The 5,995-nt window shown below is 42.1% G+C and overlaps 1 pseudogene; it reads left to right on the forward strand.

Moving 5' to 3' along the window:
• Nucleotides 1–1,930: 1,930 nt before the first annotated feature.
• On the forward strand, nt 1,931–5,562 carry LOC149472011 (uncharacterized; annotated as a pseudogene).
• Nucleotides 5,563–5,995: the final 433 nt, after the last annotated feature.

The following is a 5,995-nucleotide window of genomic DNA, read 5'->3' on the forward strand; positions in this document are numbered from 1 at the left end:
AAAGTGACAAATAATCATAAAGAAATATTGAAAAGTGTATCAAAAAATATAGCCCATCCAAAATGAAAGAAAAGTCCCAGAGGTTGTGATGAAACAAAAGAAATCCAAGGTTAGTTGTTTTGTCCCCAACCACTACTACAGAAGGCTTACCAGAAAGGCATGACCCTCTAGTAAGAGTGGTCAATCACGCTTTATTTAAACAATCCAGAAAGCCGGACACTCAAATCCTCCTCCATATCTCCAAAAGAGCAGATAAAGATCTTCCAACAATGAACCTTAATTGGGGTAGCTAAACCACTCAGGATGAGGCCTATGTAATTTTGTGCAGCCCTGCCACCCTGTAGCAGTAGTTCTGCTATAGGGCGGTAGGGAAGTGGTTAATATTTTTTAGCACTCCAATTTATATTTTGATTGCTGTAAAGAGTTTATGTTTGTGCAGCTTTCATATTCAGTCTCTGCAGTGTATGGATGTGCACAAAATGCATGTGTAGCCAGGTGCTTGACAAAGATTGGATAATGAGAGAAACACTGACTGCAGCTGCTCTCTTTAGCTGCTGCCTCGCTGTGCTGAACTGGTTAGCAGCTGTATCAGTGAGGGAAGAGAGTTGCTGAACAGGATGAGTTCAATAGACTGCGTCAGGCAGCACTGCACTGGGGGAACTGTAATCCAAAGGAGAGAGACTTTGCTGCAATCAAGAGCTTTTGAGCTGCATTTCCTAGAGAGAGATTGTTGGGAGGAGGGTTAAGAGCTGATTTTTCCTGGACTGTACAGGGCACAGCTTCATCTTATCACAAGGGAGCCTAGAGAGTGCACATAGCTGTCCATTGGGCACATCACTGTTGCATATCGGCTGTCTGAGTGGGATCCGGAGTGCTTAGTTCGGGGATGCCGACAGAAAGGTTGCCTTCACACTTGAGCGATTTGTTGTTTGAAGCTCGAAGCTCAAACTCTATGGTGCCTGTGCAGGTGATCAGGTGTGAACATGCACCTTAGAAAACAATAGTTTTTTTAAGTTTGAGCATTTTTGGAGCTTCAAGCTACAATTCACTCAAGTGTGAATGCAGCCAAAGAGTCACCTGGGTGCAGAGCTGAGAGTAGATTAATTGCTGAGTGTGACTGGATGGTGAGCTGCAATATTGATGGAACTGGTAAGCTTCTGCTGTGGGCATTTGCTATCTGCTACTATGGAGAGAGAGATTTAGCCTTTAGAAGCTGACAATAGAGCCATCTAGTAGCCTCACCGCTACCTGCAGATGTGACTGGCACTGTACTCATGTGCACCAATAGTACAACTGGGCCCAAACACTAGCCACCTGAAGAGTTAGGACTAAAGACTGTCCTTTTACACCTGCTACACAGACGCCTTTACCTATTGCGTATGCTAAGAGGTAACTCTCAGGGGACATAGCACTATGTCCTAGCCATTCTCCTACAGTGCACTTTAAACTAATATAGTACGATTACGTACTTCGCAGTTCAAGAGTAACTCCACTTTAGTTGAGAAAAAAAGTTCCCCTCTGGGTGATCTACAGTATATACATTGCAAGTATTTTAACACATTTTGTTGCAGATTCCTACCTTTTGTTATTCTAAAGAAAGAGATAGATGTTTGTCTGTGTCCATGTGAAAAATGAATGGGAATGGGAGTGGTTCCTAATTATAAATCAGCTGCTGCACCTGCAGGGTTCTAATGAGGGTCTCCATTCCTTTGAGCTAGGTTCACACCTATGCAGTTGCAATTGCCATCAGTTTTCAAGCGCATTTTACATTGCGCTTTGCGTTTTTGAACACGTGTTTTTTGATGCGTTTTGTGTTTTTTGTTTTTGGGCCATTTGGAATAGTGACAGCTTTGATGTTACAGGATGTGAAGATTACCTTTTTGCTTCTTGTTTCCTCCCTGGTGTTTGTGTGGTGTTGCTTGAGACTATCATGGCTGAAATTACATTATTTCTTGCTGCTGTTACTGCAGTCTTGCTAGCAGAAGAAGCAGAAGAAGAGGGGAGGAGTCAGCGAAGATATTGGGTACATCCAGTGATTGCCAATAGGGAACAGACAGAGAGGCCAATTCTAGGTGATGTATGATTACCTCAGAGCGCATGAGGATAAGTTTTTCAAGTACACTTGGATGTCTGTGAAAAGGTGAGTAATTTTTATGGCATGTGCTCACGTGCAGGCCACATTGTTTTTTTTAACTACCATTTTTGTATTTTATTTCACATAGTTTTGACAAGTTGATGTGATTACTCGGGACCAGGCTGGAGCGACAGAATACATTCTTCAGGAATAGCTTTCCACTAGTTGAAAGGCTAATAATAACATTAAGGTAAGTGTGTTTGTGTGGGGTTTTTTTTTTTAAAAAAAGCTTTTTCTCACTGAAAACCTTATGCTAATCGATAGGACACAGGTAGAGTTGTAAACCAAAAACACTTTATTTTTTGTTTCTGCATAAAAAATATTTTCACTAAAATATAATATAAACTTTTGAATTTTTTTTCCTGCAACTGTGCGCTGGAATTTTTCAAAAGACGGTCATTTCAAACTTTTTTCAAAAAATGCAACAGAAAACAATAAAATTAGTAGGACATAGTTTACAAATCATGATAACTGTATTCCTCCTGGGAGGAATCTTGTTGATTTTTGGGCAAACGTGCTGCAAGGGCATTTTGACAATATTGTTCTTCAGTCATACTGTGGGGAGGGTGGGGAAAAGTGGTATATGAAGCCCTTGGTACTTGAGATGAAATGACGTTTGACCCATGTGGGCAAAATGTTGGGGAATGTGCTCTACCTGTCTACCCTGTGGTCAATAGGGGTATTGGGTGTTAGCATATGAATAGTTGGGCCGCATTGGAGCCACATAGTTTGGAATATTGGGAGGGATTGGGTAAGGGCTAAGTATTGGTGGCTGTTGGGGTGCACTTCTGGCTGGGGGGCAGGGGGGTTGTATGACAGCACACACTGCATCATTGCCACACGCATTTCCCCCTGTAACTCCTCTGGAACGTTTTCAATAAATGGCACAAAACCATCCGCAAATTTATAGGTCTGAGATGTGTTCCACTTTCTAATGCAATGCTGGGCACAAAAACCAAAAACAAGTCACACACAATACACAGGCACGTTTAGCCAGCACTTACACCATCAATTATTCTAAGCATGTGAGAGACCCACTACCAAATGAACACCTGCCCTGGCACATCATAGCATTCGCTCGGCACTCGAAGAAATAACAGAATCCAACTGCAGTATTTTTGCACAGTCAAAACCTCCACTTATATTATCACACCATGACACACAGGAGGATATAACTTATAGTCATCACAATCTGCATAAAAACACACACCAATAATAATGTGACCATTACAGCATGAAATAAACACATCTTTTGACAGCGTCACAGCATAGAATTAATACATTACAAAAGCTTTGGGAAGATGGGAAGGAACAGACTCCATAGGAAGGCTCCCAACTTGACCGCGTTCAGGCTTCCCGTTATATATACCCTGTTTCTTGCATCCTTCCCAAAATAGGCGGGTGCCACACCCACTCCAGGAGAAGCCAGCAGAAAAGTTCCTTGAGGATAGCAGAGCCATGCCCAGCCACATTACTGGCAAACAGCGTCTTATCTCGTAATATCACACTTTTGCCACAAATCAGCTTCTTATCTACCCTTGACTTAAAACATTTTTAAATGCACAAACAAGTTCTTATCTAATATAAACAGTCTAATGTAACATTTCTAGATGTTACAAACACATTCAATCTCACAAACACTTCTTATCTGCTTTAAGCAGTCTATTGTCTTGTGACTCTGTTCCTTTAGCCTAGAGAAATGACATCAATGTAATTTCACATGCTTCTGGCATATGGGTAACGATCAGGGGTGGACTGACCATTTGGAAACTCGGGCACAGCCCGAGGGCCCAGGGTCAGTAGGGGGCCCCATGAGATGACCCTGGTACCTTTTTCATAGGCTTTTTTGAGTTTGGGCAAGGGCACAGGGGCCCCATGATCCCCTTTTGCCCGGGGGCCCCATGAATTGTCAGTCCGCCCCTGGTAACGATGCTTTATTGTAAAAATTCCCCAAGAAACAAAGGGTCCAAGGCCAAAAAATGTCATAGGCATTACACGCTTGAACATGCTCAAAAGTTTTTGCAGCATCTCAAATAGCTGTTCTGTGTGTCTTGCTGTCAGGCTTCCTCCTCTCCGAGATGCACTGTGGGTTGGTGGTGCTGCAGCCTCCCTCTCCTGCTCCTCCTCAACCACCCCCTCAGCAGGTGGTGAAGTTGTAGATCCGACATTTGTGGTGTCCTGTGTGGGGCAAGACAGACCTTCTTCAGGGTCATCCTCACTGATGTCACTGGCAGATTCCAGCTGCTCTCTGTCCTGAAAATATTATCAGAACATTATTAAGATTAATATTATTTTATTTAAAACTATACACATATTATATTATACACATATTGTACAGATATTTAATGATAATAGCTTACCTTCTGATCTTAAATACTAGTCTGAGGAAGTCCAGGTCTTTGGCATAGCAATATGGCGTGAATCTTTGAGCTGCTGACCCACTCCTTATGCTCTTCTCATTTTTCACATGCTTATGCTTTTACACTCCTCAAACGAGTCTGTAAAGCTTTCACTGCAAAACATAAATGTCATTTTTTGTTTTACTTTTAGGTATCTTGCAACAAGTAATTTGCTATCAAGTATTCATTTTCAGTTTATGGTGGGGAAATTTAATCCAAGCTACATTGTCCAGGACACATGCTCAGTGATATGGGACGTTCTAAAAGATGTGGTCTTCAAGAAACCAACAGTGGAAGAATGGTGCCAGATAGCTGATGTGTTTTGGGAGCTATGTAATTTTCCCAATTGTGTGGGAGCATTAAATGGGAAGCATATCCATAAAATTTAGCCAGTAGCTAGTGGCAGTAGTTTTTACAATTACAAAAAATATTTTTCATTTGTCTTGTTTGCAGTTGCAGATGCCAGTTATCGATTCAGTTATATTGATATAAGATCCTATGGAAGCAGCTCAGACTCCAGTTTCACACTCTATATTTGGACAGCTGTTGCAACAAAATGGCCTTGGCCTGCGAGACAATAAGCCGCCACCAGGAACAACCCAACCTGCTCTGCCTTTTGTGTTTGTAGGTGATGAAGAGTTTGCGCTAAATGAGAATCTGCTGAGGCCCTTTTCTAGTTGGTCTTTGAATGTGAACCAAAGGTTGTTTAATTATTTACTCGCTGGGGCCCAGAGAGTGGTAGAGTGTGCCTTTGGCATTCTTGCCAATAAATGGTGTTTATTGCACACCACCATCCATCTTAATATGCAGCATTCTTTAAAAGCTGTCAAAGCAGCATGTGCCCTGCATAATTTTATTCGTGAGAGAGATGGATTCCAGTTTGAGGACACAGTTTGTGAAGATATGACAAGAGCTGAATTAACTGCAATTCGAGGCAGCAAGAGTGGTGCCACTGTCCAGGATGCATTCACTTCTTTTTTTATGTTACCCACTGGTCAGTTGCCATGGCAGCTTGATGCTATTGCATAATATTGTGAAAATAGTTGCAGAAATAGTGGCCCATCATTGGTTTCAGTGGCATTAATAATGGCCCATCATTGGTGTCTGTGACCAAAATAGTGGACCATCATTATTTTCAGTGGCAGAAATAATGGTCCATCATTGGTGTCAGTAGCAGGAATAGTGGCCCATCATTTGTGTCAGTAGCAGGAATAATGGCTCGTTATTGGCCAAAATAGCCCGTCATTATTGTCAGTGGCAGAAATAGTGGTAGGAATAGTGGCCCATTATTGGTGTCTGTGGCAGGAATAGTGGCCCTTCATTGGTGTCAGTGGCAGGAATAGTGGCCCATCATTGCTGTCAGTGGCCAAAATTGTGTCCCATCATTATTTTCAGTGGGCAAAATAGTGGCCCATCATTAATGTCAGTGGCAGAAATAGTGGCCTGTCATTGTAAAATCCCA

Source organism: Staurois parvus, unplaced genomic scaffold (genome assembly GCF_062004578.1).
Source record: "Staurois parvus isolate SC_StPar_1 unplaced genomic scaffold, SC_StPar_1.0 ptg000025l, whole genome shotgun sequence".
NCBI lineage: Eukaryota > Metazoa > Chordata > Amphibia > Anura > Ranidae > Staurois > Staurois parvus.